We start from the raw sequence: 19,162 nt of genomic DNA on the forward strand, positions 1-19,162 counted from the left end.
CAGCACCACTGACTCTCAAGATAAAGTCTCCATTAGCCAGCCTGGTAACATGTGTGCTAACCAAGTATTATGGTCCAAAGCCTCTCAGAGGGCTCATGAATTGGGCAGTCCCACTATGTGTTTGCAAAGGCCTGAGCAGGTGACTGAGAGGGCATCAAAGGTAACACTCCTGCGTTGATCAGTTTAAATCAATGGAATCCAATAAATACCACCCTCACTAAAATTCTGTGACCATATTTCAGTCTTTATCATTTGATTTAGAAGTAATTCAGCAATGTACAGTTCCCCCGGGTCATCATTAGTATGGCATCAGTAACAATTGATAAGAGGACAAGGTATGTGAGTTATTGTTAATAAGGTGTATATTCTGGATTATAGTGTGATTAACAACAAAGATCGTATCATACTTAGCATTAATCTTTTGGATTTTTGTACCTACTAACAGTCCCCGGTTAGTATTACATATTAGGGAATTTTTCAAAAGTGAACATGAGAAAAAGCTTTCTATGAACATGAACTTTTGAGTTTTGTGAAATGGAGATAATTATAATACCCACCTCAATAGATCCATGAGGATTTAGTGAATGAGAACATGTAAAGCATTTAGCAATGCCTTTCTTGGAATACATGTGAACACGGTAAATACTAGGCGTTCACCATCATCCCTCACTTTTTAAATGTGCAGTTTTACTTGTTGATGTGTAAATCACCTCAATATGGGATTTCAAATTACTCTTCTTGGTTTATACCCAGTGCTGTTCTGGGTGATACTTGGTTTTTGGTTCATCAAAGTACTTCAAGCAAGTATTTGGCTAATGGATTGAAAAGTTGACTCTCAAAAAAGGAATTTTTAATTTTCCATCATTATACTAACTTTCTGTCTTGACTCAGAAATTTCCTTGTAGCTGTGCTGATGAAGTATATATGTGAGCTTGTTTATTTAAGAAAATACATTCTGGAAGCTGGCGAGTCCTAAGTATTCGTTCAGTCTTGGGTCAAGACTCCCAGCTTCAGCATATTTTCTTAAATTCACACCCTTTAAGGTTATTGTCACATCTCATCTACACTCTTAGCTAAATTAGACTCCAGGTTTTTTTTCCTTTTGTTTTTTTCTTTCTCTAAGTAGAGAATTATCTTTGTGGAAAAAAATAGCTGTTACGGCTTACAGCATTATGAAAGTGATGTTTCACACTAAACTAACAGGGCAAGACGAGTCAGTTTAGGTAAAACTGTGGTCACGCACAGATCATGAGGTGTGCGATAGTTTTGGGGTGAGCTAAATTACTGAAAATGTACCCTGCCACCGTGGTTATGAACCCCCATCCCTATTTTCCCGGGTCATGTTTAAATTGGAAATACGCCTGTGAGAGGAAGGACTCCACGCGGTGTGACGGAAAACAGACGTGGTGTGACGGAAAACAGATATGGAGCTCCTGTGCGTGAAGATGTGCCAAGGGCTCCACACCTTACGCATTCATTGTATGATCTGAGAACTCGATTTTACTAAAATTTGGATTTGCCTCAACAAAAAACCCTCTCTAGAAGTACCTTCTGTGGGGCTTACCTCTTTGTCAAGGGAACTCAGCCACATGCAAAAGGCTGAGGTAATTGATGACTTAACCGGAAGGAAAGCGGCAGCGGCACCTGCCCCGTGACATCATTGCTGCGCATGCCCGCGCTGCACCTGTATTTGAAGCCGCGATGAAGCCCTGCTCCTGCCAGGCCCTGGGCATGGCCCGTTATATATGCACCTGGGAAACATGAAAAATCCTACGTGAGCCTCATTTGGAAACATCAAAGGCAGATAACCTCTTCCGAACGCCAGACTGTTTCCTTTCCTGGCAAAACTTGATTTGTAGGAAAGATGCTAGTACTTGATACACAAGAGAAGACGTATGCTTCCTACTCGGCTCTTTTTGAGAAAAACAAATGTGTGCACACATTGTCACGTCAGGACCCACTGTTCTCCATCAGCCTGTGCTGGTGCAGCAGGAGCTGTTGGCCCCTGCAAAGCTTTGGGAATCCTGTATTTTAGTACAGCTAAACGGACTTAGCCTCAAGGTTGCCACGTCTTCCATCTCTCTCATCTGTCACTCTCTTTCCACTCCTGTCAGACTCTTGTCTCTGCCCAAATCTGATGCATGTTTTACTACAGAAAGCCTTTCTGTGTGAGCCCATGCTCTTCATTCATTCTTTAGTTGTTCACTTATGCTGTTACAAGGACCCTCCTCAAATTCTTCTTGGAATTAGGTTAGATATTCACACATGAATTAATACAAATGGCGATTTAAACATAATATCTATGCTTTTTACTTCCCTTGTAATTCTTCAGTAAGGAGGAAAACCCAGTACGTTACAAGAACCCCACTAGCACATGGGGGTTCTTCTCTAGCATTCTCTTTCCTGCCTGATAGCAAATGCATGAAAGCAAATCTGTGTTGATAAAAAAATCATAGAGCAGAGGAGGGTGATGTGTTCTTTGAACTCCTGTCTAGATATTGGAAACTAGGAGGTTTTGTAAACAAATACTCCAAAAAACAATTTTAGTGATTTGTTTTAAAAAAGCATGTTTATAAGCCAAATTTTAGATTAGACATAGGCTATATATCCAGAATGATCTAATGTGCCAAATTATAAAAAATGAAGGACTGAATGAAAGAAAAAAATGATCTTTAAATTATTCACTGAATAGTTATTGGAAAACTGAACAATAATAAAATATTAAAATTGAGGTATTTGCATGCATTTACATCCAACACATAAACATGCATGTTTAAGAAAACAGCTGCCTCTTTGCACTACTGTATCTGTTCACAAAGGACTGTATTTTGCCCCTGACTCTTAGGATTTGCAATAAATAATTCTCTTCCTATGCAATAATTGCTATGAGATGATTATCAGAATTTTATTTAAATCCAGTTGAAGCTATGATATGCTAGCCATTACTTGAAATGCTTCTAAGCAAATAAACTTTCATTACAAATGCTGCATGTCGTTCAGGCTTGACTAATGTAACTTTTCTCTCTCTAAATATGAAAATAATCAACCCAAATTTTGAAATTCCTAACTAAAGATTTCAGAATGTTACAAATCATGATAAACCAGTTTTTATTAAACTGAACAGCTTAATAAATAAGTTTTATTTTGGTTGAATGCAAGTGTTCTTAAGAGCTCTACTTCTCGAAGAACAGAGAATATTCTTTCATCTTACACTTTAAATACACAAATAGTTGATCCTTTTAATTAAGGAGACAGGCCTCAGTTTAACTGTTTTACTTACTAGATTTAGGTCAGTTAATTTAATGCCTAGTGTCCAAAGGCCTCTGTTATAGTTGAATTATGTCTCCCCAAAATTCGTGTGTTGAAGTCCTAACATGTAGTCCCTCAAAATGTGATTCAGATGTAATTAGTTAAGTTAGGATACTATGATAGGGAGGAACCTTAATCCAGTATAGCTGGTATTCTTATGAAAAGGGGAAATTTGGACACAGACACATACATGAAGAGCAGGTGTGAGCACAAGGGCAGAGATCAGGGAAATGCTTCCACAAGCCAGGGAATCCTGGTGGTTGCCAGCAAGCCACCAAAGGCAGGAGAGCAGACCAAAGTCTTCCTCACAGCCTCAGAAGGAAGCAGCCCCCATGGCACCTTGATCTTGGATGTCTGGCCTCCAGAAGAGTGAGACAATAAATTTCTGTTGTTTAAGCCACTCAGGCAGTGGTACTTTGATATGGCTGCCCCAGAAAACCAAATCAGACCCAAATCCAGGCTGCCCTTCACCTTTCTCAGATGTGAGCCCATTTGTTGGTCAGAGATACACAAAGCAACGCAAATGAATGTGGAAGCCTGAGGGCTTAATAGCTCAAAGTAGCCCAAAATAGTTTGCTGTGTTTAAAATAAGCAGGAGCCTATTGTCCTGATTTCTTGATGCATCTTCTTAAAGCAACTACCTGTGAAGGATTAGAGGTGGTGAGGATGATTATTTAATGCATTGCCTTCTTTTATTATTTTCAATCAGAATAATAGATATATATGCTCAGGAATGAAATAATATAAAAATGCCTAAAATGAAAATAGTCCCCAGCCTCATCTGTCCCCCTCCCTGTCCCTCAGAGCCACCCTGCCACAACTTCTGCTTTGTTGTGCTTTGGTATGTAGTTTTCTCATGGTTATTCCATGGCCGTAAATAATATGCTTATTTCACTCAATCTACATCGGTTATCACAGGCTTTTCACACGGACAGCATAAGTGGCCTCAATATGGGATTTCAAGGTACTGTTCTTGATTAGACACATTGATGTTCTAGGTGATACTCAGTTTTTGGTTCATCAAAGTACCTCTTCAAGCAAGTGTTTAGCAAATGGATTGCAAGGTTGACTCTCAAAAAAGGATCATTTAATTATGCACGACTGGGGAAGGTTTTTCCCATTTTTACCTTCTCCTTTTTTCCAAAACGGTGCAACCATTAGTTGTGGTTCCTCTGCAGATTCAATCAATAACTTCACAGGGAGCCTCTCTTTCTTCCATGTAACACAGACATTACCTCTTATCACCCATTTGATATAAGGATGTTAGTGCTCCTGTGTATTCACCCTTCTTCACAACCTGTCATCACACTTGACTTTTACATTTTCAAGGATGAATATACAGTTGACCTTTGAACAGTGTTGGGAGTTAGGGGCACCAGCCCCATGCAGTCAAAAATCTGCATAAAAGTTCTGACTCTCCAAAAACTTAACTACTGGCAGCCCACTGTTGACTGTAAACCTTATCAAAAACATAGTCAATTACACATATTTTGTATGTTGTTTGTACTGTATACCATACTCTTACAAAAATGTGAAAATATAAGCTAGAGGAAAGAAAACTTTTTCTTCAATTTGTTGCAAATCTCCAAAAATGTTTCCAGTATAGCTACTAAAAAAAATCTGTCTATAATTGGACCCACACAGTTCAAAGGTTAACTGTATTTGCAATCTATTCTGTAACCAGAGTCAGTTTCCAGTGTTTTCCGTAGTTTGATTCAAAAAGTTGAAATGCAGAGATCAGCCTTTTCATTATGATGGAAGAACAGACCCTCATGGGACCCCACAATCACATTTCTTTCCCCAGGGGTCCAAAGTGATGATCCTTGCCAAAAGAGGGCTTTCCTAGTATCCTATCTGAATGGCTCCTCCATCAACTCTTATGCCCAGTAACTCAACCTTGTCCACGATTTCAGCCATCATGAATTTCCTGGTTGTCCAAAGATGTTACTACCAGAATCCTCAGATCTTTAGGGCAGATTTACATGATTGCTCTATTGACTTGCTGAATAGCAAGTTCTTTTGGGTTGGAACCTCTTTTAGAGGCCATGCCCTCCTTTCTTGGTTTACTCTCCTGTATGTTCCTTAAAAGAAGATGCTTAGGAGATGTAATTCTGAAAATGTCAGTATTAATGACGGGACTCATATGGGATTGATATTTACTAGATATGGATGGACAGAGAATTATTTTTCTCAGGAATATTTTCTATAAGTTAATTTTATCCTTGACACTATAAAAGTCTGTGATGATATATCTAAGTATGTACTTTATTTAATGCATCATGTTGAACACTTCCAATTTAAAAAGCCATGACTTTCTTCAGTGTCAGAAAATTGCCTTGTTATTATTTCAATATCCATTTTCTCTTCCCTCTCTTTCTGGAATTATTATTAGTCAGATTTTGAACCTCTTGGATTTTTCCTCTCTTATATTTTCATATATAATTTAGACCTCTTTGCCTTTTTATCATGCATTCTGAGAGATTTCTCCAGCATACAATATTATTACTATTTTAACTATTAGAACTCCCTTTTCTGTTATTTTTTTATAATCTCTGTTCTTGTTTTACGAATGTAAATTATTCTCAAATTTCTTTAAAGATAGTATTTAGACTAAGGTTTGTTTTCACTTTTTCATGAGTCATCTCACTTTCCTCCAGTGTCATTTCTTTCTATTTGTTTTCATGGGAGTCTTTTTCATTGTTTCGTAGGCTTACTTTAAATGTGTGGGGACCCTCAGTTCTCTGCTTATTTTTAAGGCAGAGGAGTAGAGCATTTGTCTGAACTCTGTGCACATTGGTGAAGCTTGATAACCATGAGCTTGACTCCACATGAGCAGGTAGGAACAAGCTGTTATGGTAGGAGTTCCTTTAAGTATCTTAAGGAGGAGGGTCTTTCTCTAAGGCTCAGGTATTCACATTAGATTTTTAGTTCTCCCCCCAGGGCAATCAGTCTCTTTGGAGGACATTCTTCTGAGTTGTTTGTTTTGTTTATTTTTCTGGCCTGGAGGGAGGAGTTAGTAATTCTCAGGTGCTGGGTATTCTCTCCACCTACAAAGGAGTGGAGAAGAGAGGGAAGGTGACCATTTCCTTTCAATCAGTCACCCTTTGCAGCCTCCTTTCTACATCCTATGTGCCTGCCTTCTCTAAGCATGGAGTCTTTCCTAGGATTCCGCCAGGACAGTAAGCCGCTTACCTCACAGAATCATTAGGTTGGAGTCCTTGTTGTACATAGCTTGGGCTGTACTGCTTCCCTTTCAACTTCACCTCGATCTTTTTTGCATCTTACAGAATATGTGGTGAAATTTCTCAACTGCTGAATTATGCCTTCCATTCTTCTCTTTATTTTATTATGTCCCTAATAAATGATATCTTTACTGCATGAGTTCTGAAAAGTTCAATAGATAAAACAAAGTGTAAGAATTATTTCTATTGCTGATAGAATCCAGGTTGGAGGCTTGACTTTTAGGTCTGTTAACCAACTGAGCTTCGTATTTCAAAAACGTCTGGGGTGTAAAATTAATTAAACACCCTTCATGCCAGGAGACACAGGAACAGAGGGGAAGCACTAGCATGTTAGTTTTCCCCATTAACACCCTCCAGTCCATTTTTTTCTATTATTCTATTTGCCATCAGCATCCAGAAGTATGGCTCATTTCTCCAAAGCAAGAGCTAAGCATTTTGTCAAGGTAGCCTGTCCTCCATCTTCATGGGGCTTTCTGGTGGTCACCTGAGACTCCTGGTAGACATTTTATTATCCATTGAACCAAAAGGTGCTCAAATGGATCAGAATAGCACATTATATAAATCAAATCCAGGGATACTGTATTCCTAAGATTTAAAAGTAAATCCCAAATGTATTTGTTATCCTAAAAAATGTCCATCCATGTTGACCAACACAGCATATCAGAGGTTCTGTAATAAGATGAAACAGCATCATAAAGATAAAAATGAATAAAGACATTCCGTAAATGAAATGCCAGCAATGTAGAGATGCTTCAAATTTTAATATAAACCATACCAAATATCAAATTCCCAAGAAGAAATTAAAAATCAAAGTTTAAATCCACTTTCATGTTGAAGTCCAAAGAGACATTAAAGTTCAAAGGAATTAAAGTGTAAAAATCAATACTTCCTGCCATTGTGTGTTAAAGTTCAAAGTCTGAAATTCTTAAATTAGCAAAGTGTGGAGGCCATCCTCCCCAGCTATTTTATTCTGCACAGCATCTGCCAGAAGGGTTTTTCACGCCTCTTTGTGGTCTGGTTTCTTCAGAAACTGGGGCTGCCTCACACTAGGACTGGTGGCATGCTTTCAAGGCCTCGAAGATGCATTATTTCAGTGTCAGCTCAGCCCATCTCACTGTTGAAGGTTGTGAGCCCTGGCTTATGCATGTCACCTTTGGAAAAGGGGCCATCCCAAATTGCAAGAGCAGCTAACCCAGGCTTAAGTGTGTACTCAGGATCCAGCTCTAGCAAGACCACAGCAGTCACTCAATGACATCTACACTGGTTACCTATCACCGCTACAACAAATTCCTGCAAATGTAGCAGTGGAAAACAATGCAAATTTAATATCTTTCAATTCTAGAGGTTTGATGTCCAACATAGATCTCCCTGGGCTAAAATCAAGGTGTAAATAGGGCTGCATTCCTTTCTGGATACTTCTCTGGCTTCTAGAGGCTTCCCATATCCCTTGACTGGTAACCCATTTGCACTGTCTTCAAAGCCAGTGACAGGGCATCTCTGATAAGCCAGCCACAGTCAGATACCCCTCTGACGTCCATCAGGAGCAGTTATCTGCTTTTAAGGACCATGTGATTAAACTGGGCTCACCCAGATAATCCGGGCCAGTCTCCCAATCTCAAGAGCCTTAAATTAATTGCATCTTCAAAGTCCCTTTTGCCATGTAAAGTAGCATATTCACAGGTTCTGGGGATTATGATGGATGTTTTAAAGGACCATTAAACTGCCAACCTCAGCATCTGAGGGAAGATGAGTAAATGGTGATCTCCGTGGATTTAGTCAGTCTGGTGTGCCCAGGCTGATGGTGCCTGGCTGCCACAACCCACATTGCGTAAATGTAAACTGAATCAGGAGAAAAACTCCCCACCAAAGGTTAATTTGGGTATCATAAATTTTCCACTGATGGGAAGACGGCTCCATCCCTGCCTCTCATCTCCTGCTTGGGAAAGTGGAATTATAGACATTGTTGCCATCTTGCAACATTAAGGTGCTGGCAGAGGACGCAACCCCGTTACCAGGCATATCATCCATGGTTTGACCAGAGAGGAATGAGCAGTAAGAGCGATAAAATTAAAAAGGGAGGGTTTGCTATCATATCAGGAAGAGGCCTGACACCGTGGTGGGTGGGGCCTTTCCTCTGTGTCTGGTGCCAGCCGGGGGCTGACCTCGGTCAGCAGGCCAAGAGTGGAAAGAAAGTCTGGATATGAAGCAGCGGTGAGCAAGGACTGACTGGTACCCCTGAGGATAGGCTGGCACCCCCTTCTGCCTCTCATAGGCTACAAGTTGGCCACATGAGGGCACACAAAAGCTGGTGCCCTTCGCTACAGCATTCCCCATGTGCCTGACCCAGGCTGTGGGGAATCAAAAAGGCAAAGCCAAGGGAGGCGGCAGAGCTGTGCCCGGCTGCTGCCACGCCCCAGGAGCCGAAGCTGTGACAGTGAGAGTGCCCCCTGCTGCAGCGTCCGCGCCCAGGCCTGCAGCCTTCTGTGGTCACCCTGCCGGGCGGCCTGCAAATTTCTCCCGTGGCCATCCTTAACCTGGAACCTAGCAGGCCAGGGCTTTCTGGGAGGCGAAGTTTCAGCCCCGCTGGGGAGACACAGGGCAATCCCAGCACAGCAGCTCACACCAGAAGTGACTCTTTCCCGTCCTACGTACTGAAACCTTTGATACTCAGTTTCCTCTTTGGGAGTTGGGTTTCATGGCTCTGCCGTGCTGCACAGAGGGTGTGCGTGCTGTCCCGTGATATGTCTGCCACTATCGCTTGTTAGCAGACATCCCTCTTTTCTATTGGTCCGCTTTGGGCTGTGGAATCGTGAGATCGCCGATGCCTGCAAAGACTGCAGAATCACCCTCAGCAGATTCCTGAGTCGTCGCTGCTCTTGATCTTGCCGAGACTCCTGCATCCAGGAGCATCTCGGCTCTGTGCTTCTCTCGCCCTCTCTGCTTGTTCATGTCCCAGGCGCTGAGATCCACGTGTTCCTGTCGCCTCTCTATCGCTGGAATGGGATTTGCTTCTGTGAGTCACTTCCCTCCTCTAGCTGCCTAGCTTTCAGGGATGCTCAGCTAAGTTTCCGCCTGGAGAACCTGCTTCTTTAGTTGGACTCTCTGCCCTTGAGCGTGTGGAGGGACAGCAGTGTTTGCTGGAATTGAGTCCTGCCTTCCCTTTACTTTTCCTTTGCTCTTGAACATGAAAGCATTGCTCTAGCATGGGTGCGCTTTTCCAACATTCCCCTGAATTCCAGAACAGGAGTTGGCTGGCTTTTTCTGGAAAGGTTCTGGATGGCAACTATTTAGGCTTGTAGGCCATATGATCTCTGTTACAGCTACTCAGTTCTCCCTGTATTGGGTGAGAACAGCCGTGGACAATTTGTGAACAAATGGGTGTGGCTATGTTTCAATAATACTTTGTGTATAAAAGCAAGTGGCTTGCCCTCAGGCCATACTTTACAAAACCCTCTCTTCCGCAGACAAGTTCTGAAGAAAATAAAGAGAAAGGCCACATTATCAACCCCTTACTGTCAGAGGTCAGGGTGGAGCACAAGCTCTAGGCCGGTTTGCCAATACTGTAGCCCAGAAATAGGCAGCTGTGCTCACTGATGCACAGGCACCAGGCTTCCTCCTCCCCCAGCCCCTCAGAGAGAGGACGACACTCTGAGCACATCCTTTGCAAACCAGGGAACCAGCGTTCCCTGAGGCCATTCATTCCCAACAAGAGGAAGGACAGAGGGTAAGAATGCGTGAGGGGGAGGAAAAGGCCTGTGTTACATTAGCTGTGCTCCATTTCCAGAAAGGCAACAGCAGGCCTGGAGAAGAATCATGCTCCGTAACAGATCCCTGAAGGGGAGAAGAGATAAGTGTTTGTGTGAGGTCTGCCTCTTGACCCCAGTACATATGCTAACCAGTGATGTATCTCACACATTTTTTATAGAGATATCTGCTCTTATCTCCTGTCATTGTAACCAATTTAGGATAATCTCTCTCTACCAGATAGCCTAGTTATACCCAAATGGAAAGGGCAAAAACTTACAACCCTCAGCACTAGTTCTGATTCCTAATTTCCTTCCCGCCCAGATTTGGAATCCACACCATTGTCTTCCTGCCCACCCCCCTCTTAGTCCTAGAGACAAACCACTCTGTAGGCTATGGATCTAATTCATTCATTCATGAGTGTCTACTATGTATCAGTGAAGTTGAGGTTGGGATACAGCAGTGAATATTTAGTTCCCCTGGGCATTGGCCATCCCTAGTGTATATCACTCTTAATGGCTAAGATGGTGAAGCCTGCATTCCAGATGGAGGAAGGTAGAAAGGGCACACTTCAGAGGGGTCTTGGATTTCACTTAATTTACATGTAAAGGAGTAAACTCGAAGTGTCATTTCCATATGCATTAACAGAACTGTTGTGGAAGGTTTCAGCCTTAAAACTCAGAGATCTGACTCAGAACTTGTGGTGTATTAGACAAGACAGACAATCAAATTGTAACTACAGTGAGTAGCAACTGCTATGACAAAAAATGAAGCAGGCTACAAAGATTAGAATGTGATAGAAATGTATTACTTAGAATGAAGCCTAGTTTAAAGACATGAAGAGTCTGAAGTAATGTGTATTAAGAGAGAAGGAAGTTAATTTTTATCTCCATAAAGAAAATTTGGAGGTCAGTTTTCCAGGATGGTGACACAGCCCTGTCCTGGCTAAGTGCATTCACTCACGTCACTCATTCATGGTCAGGATGGCAGTGCCTGTGTTCCAGGGAGGAAGACTTATTGATGTAACATGGTTTAAGGAGTTGGAGTTCATACAGTTAAGTCATGGAGAGATCCAGACTTGCTGGCTGTGTGAATCAGTCTTTAACCCTCTGTATTACATGTGCCGCAAAATAGGACATGCATGGATGTTTCTAGATCTGTCACATTATTTCCTGTGTGTTGCATTCTTATTGCTACCCAGTGTGCCTTACCTGAGAATCAAGGGATTTTTCTGCATTCTTGTTTCCCCAGAAGGGGGAAAACAAACATACTTGAACATCCACCACTTATTAATCATTGCATGGGGTGCCCAGTGGTCCCCTGAGGCCAGATTTATGGGAGCTTGCTCAGTGTCACTGCTGGCATGCGGTACATTCCTGAGTCCCCCAAAGCCTGTCTGCTTCCCAACTCCCCCATATACACATTTCTGGGCCTCAAATGTTTATGGTGATAGCCAGGTATCCACATTTTTAACAAAACCCTTTGGCAGTGTTCATGATTCATGATGATGCCTGTTTGAGGAATACCACTTTCTACCCTCTCCAAGCAGCAGAGTGGTGGGGGTGGTTAGGAGGTACCGATGTGTTTTGAGAGATGCCAAGATCATTTGTTGTTAATAGTAACTAAATTATTGCAAAGAAAATATGTGGCTCATTTCTCATTTTTGCAAATTAGAATGATTTGAGGCTACCTCTTGCCCCAGTCAGCTTGCTCATGTGAGAAAGAAAAAGTGGAGTGATGTCTGACAACTGTAGCAGAAAGTGCCTGTAACAGTCTGTAACCAGGGAAAGAAAATCCCAGGGCAAAATACGTCTAAAACCAAAATCAGTCAAAGTGAGAAATAAAGTTTAAAACCTGTCTATTGCTTACAAACTGTAGTCTGCGGCCATCTCTCTTTCCTGCTCTGGCAGAAGCAAAAATGACCTCTCCCTAACCTCTCAGGTTCAGAGGAGCCCTCAGTTGCCCAGGTAATTATCCACTGATATTAAGATGAACTTCTCTCCACTCCCTGGGGAACACCTGTTGATATGCAGTTGGACTAAAGCCAATATTACAATTTTACCCACACAGTCCCACCCCAACTTAAAAGCAGCAGAAAGCAACAGCTGTTGATGATACTGCTAACTGGGGTGGGGATTGCAACCACTATGGACCTCTACTTCTGTACAAAACCTCTTGGGTTTCATCAGAATGTCTGCACACCCACATAAGCAGACTGTGAGTGTGTTGTGCATTTCACACACTGCCAAAGTAAAGTGGCAGAAGTTCCTAGGCTAAGGTTGGCCTTCTCTCTTTGGGATCTTCATGATTTTTCATCTTCATGATCATTGGTGCTAGTGATGTGAAACGTAAATGTGCTTACCTACAGTTGAGTTGCAAAGCATGGCAGAATATTGCAAAGGTTCAAACAGAAATATTGCCAGAGGCATTTTGTTTTCTTTTGTTTGTTTGCCTAGGTGGAAATATACGGTGCATCTTGTGAAGTCTGACAATGTACAACTGATTTGTGGCTCTACTTTGTGACTCATGGGTTACGGGTTAATTAGAAAACACTTTTCCCTAATTATATTTGAGAGTTTCCTCTACAATCATCACAAAAATTACATTAACCAGTGTTAATGAACACAACATTCAAATCCCCACTGGGTCCTGGAAGACAGGCAGAATTAAGGAATGTCGGCATCGTGCGTCTGCCCAACACAACAGCTGGCTTCCTCTCCAACAGGTCTTTTTATTTGTTGTTCCCTATGAAATATTCAAAATACATATCCTTTCTAGTTGCCCCTTAGAGGGTGAAGCTCGGCCTGATAGAGGAGAAGCTTCAGTTTTGCTTTGTATGTGCTAAACTCTTGTCCCTTTAACGACTTACACTTCCAATGGGCTAACCATGGTGACTGAGGATATATTTGCTGAGCGCCATCAACTAGGTGCCATCCCAAGGGAATCCCTAGAAAAAGAATCTCTGAAATGATTTCTTAACACAGGGACCTGTAACCCCAAAGATATAAGGAAATTGTCCTTACAGCTGGCCTTCCTGTCCACTGCCTTTCTTTCCTGTATTCTCTGATATATTTCATATAGTGTCTGAGCAACACTACATGAAAGGTGGAATGGACAGTATAAAATATAGTCTGTCCCCAAGGAGTTGTCAATCCAGCATGAGAAGAGCACATGTGGGTAAATAACTGTTCTACCAAGTAAGCACTGAGAAAGAGCTGGGAGAGTTTTGAGCAGGAAAGAGAAAGGCTTAATGGAGAAAGCAATGTTTGTAATAGGTTTTAAAGATGGACATGAGTTTGGCTTTCAGATAATGGTAGCAAGAGAATAAAACATGAATCAAGAAAGTGTGTGTGGGGAAGTCCCCCATACATACTCATAGATCATTACTCCTTCAATAAGAATGAATTTAATTGTGTCATTCCCATACGTGTCTGGGTGAACATGTGCATTCTTGCACACACACTCCCACACAAAGTCGGTCTCCTCTACACATACACTCTTGCTACTTTCTTTGCTTCAAGACTTCATATTACTTACTTCACACAGTTCTGGTTTTCTCTCTCCATCCATATTTGCTTTTAATCTAATAACCTTCTAGGAGCGTGGCACTTTTAGGAAGAAGTGATCGTGAAAGGGTGCTTTATAATTCTCTGCAGATTTGATCTGTTTAACACAAACACTGTGAGAGATACTCCCAGGGTCAGCATATTTTTCTCTTTGATGAGAAAAACCTGCACATACTATTAATTCACAATAGTGAGCAAGAATTAATTTACTGAGCAAATGACAGTAGTCCAACCGAAAAGTTTGGGAAAGTTGTCAAATAACAATTTTAAAAACATGGAAACTGGAGCTTGAAAGTAGCCAGTACTTCACACAGCACAGTCCCGTAACAAACACATTTACTACATAAAATAATAATACACATGAGCTAAAAGAGCCATTTGCCCTACATCCCATTTGGCTTTCATGCATGTTGGATTTTTTTTTGAGACAATGGGTTTTAATTAATAAAAGTAATTTGATTTTTATGTGGCATACCTGCTCTGTTCACAAATACAGTTAACCCTTGAACAACACAGGGGTTAAGAGCACCAACCCCTGCATAGCTGAAAATCCACGTATAACTTTGACACCCTAAAACCTTAACTACTAATAGCCTGCTGTTGACCAGAAGCCTTTCCAATAACATAAACAGTCCTTAACACATATTTTGTATATTATCCATATTCTTATAATAGAGTAAACTAGAGAAAACATTTTTTCAAATTGTCACAAATCTCCAAAATATTTTCCAATGTATTTATCAAAAAACATCTCTGTGTAAGTGGACTTGCAATGTTCAACTGCATAGTTTCTAAAGCTTATCTTTGCAGTTAGCTAATTAAAAATAAACACGAGCATGTACTATAATCTACATCCCAGATATATTTAACAGTTAACCATAGTTTCCATTCATAAGTAACAGTAGTAAAAAGGCTACTTCCAGTCCTCACATTTTATGTTGTGACATGTTTTAGATTAAAAAACTCCATCTTTTTTTTTTCATTCAAAATTCTTTCCCTCTAAAGTTAGTGAGAGGCAGTAATGTGCTTGGAAACCTAAAGCTGGCTTGTATGGATTCCAAAGCAGTCAGAAAATATTGTTACTAAAGTCTTGGATATTAACCATAGCAGTTTTGTTTTGTTTCAGCTGTTCGCTTTTTAAGTGATTTTATAGTCTGAATGGAGCAGGTGTTTAACGTTACATTGGTTCCAGGCAGATTCAAGGCAGTGAAAGAAAGGAGTTAAAAAGAGAGAGGGAAGAAAACTAAATACATTTACCTCTCCTTTAGCAGTACAGCCTCAGCTGGGGTATCCTGGAGGCATTTTCTGCTCTGTGTAATTACTTACACACACCTGATCCTGTGCATCCTTCATTAAGGACATTTACAGGCAGGATGAGGTTAATTTCCTTTGCCTTCCATGCCATTTTCAGGAGACTTCCTGATGCTTTGTTAAATTAACAGCAAGTAGAAATTTGTATTTAATACACAGTAGTGGTTATGCGATGAACATGGATCATTTAGGATTTTCAAGCAGTTTATCAATTTAATAATTTTCTGCAAACCTGCCCTTGCTATTAACTTAGCCATTGGAGTGTATTAGCACAGATGTGAAGTTTTATTGTCATGTATAAACTTCACATTGAGCACAACTAGGTATTTATAACTTGAATCTAATGAAAATGGGATTGAAAAGAAATAAATGGTCACATGATCCAGGAACTTTCCCCCCGCCACCAAAGCAAGCGTTATGTTTGATTAAGTAAGCCACACAATCAAGAGATGCTCTCGACAGTGTGCTGATGAACCTCCAAACACCAGGGTCTTATTAAAAATCCTTTTACCTTCAGGAAGTCCCCTCAGCATCTCCAGGTAGCTTTGCTAAATGTAACATAATTTGAGTTGCTATGGAAATAGCTGTATCTATGCAAATTCCTTTTTAAAAGTCATTGGGACACAGAAAGTCTGTCTGACACATGGAATTTGCAGGGACTCCAGTCCATAGCTACTCTCAGCATTATGCCTCCCATCTAACTGCCCCCAGTTTCTTTTGCTGTATCTGTTTACACAAATACTCTTGAATCCTTGGGGGAGATCACTAGCAGTCGGGTTATAGGCAGTAACTTAAGGGTGATCACCTGCAGTGAGAGTTTTGAGGGCATCTGTGGGTTAAGGAAGAATAAAGTTACCTAGATGTGGATGGAGTAGAAAGGGGCTGAAGTTAAGGCTAATTTACTTAAAATGTGAACTGTCTCCCATTCATTTCTCTCCTTCAAAAAAATAAAACACGCACACACGGGCAGCATGTTCACACACAAGCAAGCATGCCTGAGCAATGCAAATGTGCCCACGCGGACAGGCACACGCCAGCACGCACATGCACACAGAGCCGTGCTTACACACACGTGATGCACTGTGCCCCTGGGTTTGTTGCACACTTATATTGCTCATGTGGCCCTGTCCGCCACTCTGCCAGGCACACTTCTGCATTAGGATTGCTGTCTCCCTCTCCCTCTGTGTACATCTTTTCATTCTGAGCCTCCACAGTGCTCCTGCGGAACTTGGCAGGTTTCCCCACTGGGCTCCACGGCTCTCCGGGGCTTGGCGTGCACTGCCCTGCTGCTTGTGTTTTCACTGGCTGCTCCCTGGGCAAAGGTTTGTCTGCCCTGTGCCCCCGGAAGGCTGCAGCTAGAAGATACTATGCGCCCCAGAGAGGAAGAATGGCCTTTGCATTACCGTTTGCAGAAGTGGAAGCCCTGAACAGTGCTTCCTGTGCCCCAGGCATTAGAACTATAGCTTTTTTTTTTTTTTTTATCTTTGTCTCTGTGCCTTTCTTGTTGCTGGGCTGGGGACAGGGTCCAGTGATGGCTCCCACTCTGTTCCTTGAGTCCACGCCTCCAATTACCACATCCTGCTTCTGGTACCTAGAGGCCCGTTTTCACTCGAATCAGTGCTCTCTTCGGAGGCTTTGCTTCCCCTCTTCCTATCACTGCCTAGCTCACCTGACCTCCCCGTGGACATCCAGGTCCCCATGTGCACAGGGCTTGGGCTCTTCCCTAGGAGCTCCTGGGCCCACAGATTAACACACTGTGCCAGCCACATGTCTCCAGGCTGCCAGAGGGCTCAGTCTTGTCTGAACTCAGAAATATCTGCCCAGATTTGAGCTGGTCTCCCTGCCGCACCCAAATCCTTATGGCAGTGGCTACTTTGCATCATTACAAATATGCATATCTGTCTGGTTCTCTGAGGAGCCAGCTCACATTTCTGTGTTTGCTGTGAATAACAGGACCAAGAAAGTCTCACCCAGCTAAGCCCTTGCACAAAGATGGAGAAGGGGCTGGTGTTACCTACCTTGGGGGTTCGGGGCCAGTGACAGATCAGCACTGACCCTCTCAGGCACCACAGTGCAGAGAGGCTGTAATACATAAGGCACGCAACTATCATTTATGCTCCGGTGTGTAAAAAGTGAGTCCTCAACCAAGCACAGTTATCCTATTTTTTTAATACCTTAAATATTAACCTAAAACTCTGCCTTCAAAAGAAATGCATTACATTTTTTTAAATCGCACTTTTAATAAGATATAATTCACATAACATACAATTCACCCACTTAAAATGTACAATTCAGGGGTTTTTAGTATATCCAGATTTGTGCAACCATCACCCATAATTCCAGAACGTTTTCATCCCACCAGAAGGAACCCCATACCATTGGCCATCGCAAGCACCCACCATCATTTTCTTCCAACCCCCATCCTAGGCAACCACTAATCTTGGTCTCATTTATCTATTCTAAACAAGAAATGCATTACATTTTAAGCCCACATTATCTGACGCTCTTTGCTAGTTAGAAAATTAGTGCTCTAAGCTCAGCCTTCCTTCCATGAAGGTCAGTGTTGCAAGTTATTTCCTCAAAGAGCAGAGTCCTTAGTTCATCATTCCCAGCAAGTAAAAATGTGTCATTGTCATTATCCCCACATTGGGATGAGAAGGAAACATTGAAAGACTAACATCCTGTGTTCCAAACCAAAAGTTCTTACTTGTTTAAACAGAATAATTTAGAGTACAAACACATGCTTCTCCAAGCCAATTGCACGTACACACAAACACAATATATGTATATATAAAGTCATGTATTATCCATGCTTACCTACTCTGAGAATAACTTAAGCCTCTAATGGAAATGTGTAAATTAGATGAAATATCCTCTGACCTCAAACATACTTTTAGGAGTAGAGTTCAAAATACGATTTTTAAAAACCACATCTCCTACAACAAAACATCCCTTTGTGAAAAGAATTGGAGGTATTCTAAAATGTCAATGTTCTGATATGTAAATACCCTTAAAGGCACAGTCAATATGTTAAATGATAGCTTTATTTGGGGAAATAAAAAGCAATGTTCTGCTTTCATCTTTAAAAATAAATGCGTATGTGATATACATCTTGAAATGTTTCCATACAGGAAAGTATGGCCATCTGAAATTGAGAAAATGTAATCAAGCTATGAAAATTGCTTTTATTGAACATGCCGACTCCATAATTAATAAATGATTGTAAAATACATGCATTAACTCTGTGGGATAGTTTTAAATAAGAACTTTTGAGCTATGAACTATTGCAGTTATGTAGCTTTAAAAATTCAGTAAGACATAGGCTCTTTTTTTTAAGAGATGTCTTTCTAACAGCTTAAATTTAAATATAAGAGCCACAAAATATTGTATTTGTCTTCCTTTTACACTAAATTAATGGCAATCATTACGTTCTTTTCCAGGCTGAAATGATTAAATGTTGTGATTCCTGTGGGTCTAATTAATTTTAACAACAAAAATTTATATACTGTAAATTTCTGGTTTTACATACAATTTGAAAATTCATAAAATTCTACTAGGTTCTCCTGACTTCTCTCACCTCAAATATTCCAGGATTCCTCATTTTGCCCCTCCCCTTCGTCCATCATGAGGCATTAATTCTCACAGCATTCCCCCCACCACGGCCCAGTGTTGATATGACAGATTTTCCATTTATAGTTGTATAGCAGATATTTGATATCATCTCCCTCTACTGTGATCATTAACCCATTAGCTCCTTGAGGGCAGGGACAGCTTCAAGGTCACTTTTGTATCTACTATCCTCAACCCAGAGCATAGTTGGAGCTCAGTAAATCCCTCCTAGATTTATTTGGTGAAAACTCTATGCAGTTCTCTAACTGAGCTGCAGATCTAGTCTCAGAAGTACTTATCAACTGAAACCACTGTTCTGCTCTCCTCTTAGCTTACTGGGAGAGAGGTGAGGCCAGTGGCAGGCTTGCTCCTATTCACTGG

General features: G+C 41.3%; 1 protein-coding gene across 6 annotated transcripts in view; it reads left to right on the top strand.

Annotated features, from left to right (window-relative positions):
• CTNND2 (catenin delta 2) overlaps nucleotides 1-19,162 on the top strand; it is a 925,492-nt gene that overhangs the window by 709,942 nt on the left and 196,388 nt on the right. The window lies entirely within an intron of this gene.

This window comes from Manis javanica, chromosome 1 (genome assembly GCF_040802235.1).
Source record: "Manis javanica isolate MJ-LG chromosome 1, MJ_LKY, whole genome shotgun sequence".
NCBI lineage: Eukaryota > Metazoa > Chordata > Mammalia > Pholidota > Manidae > Manis > Manis javanica.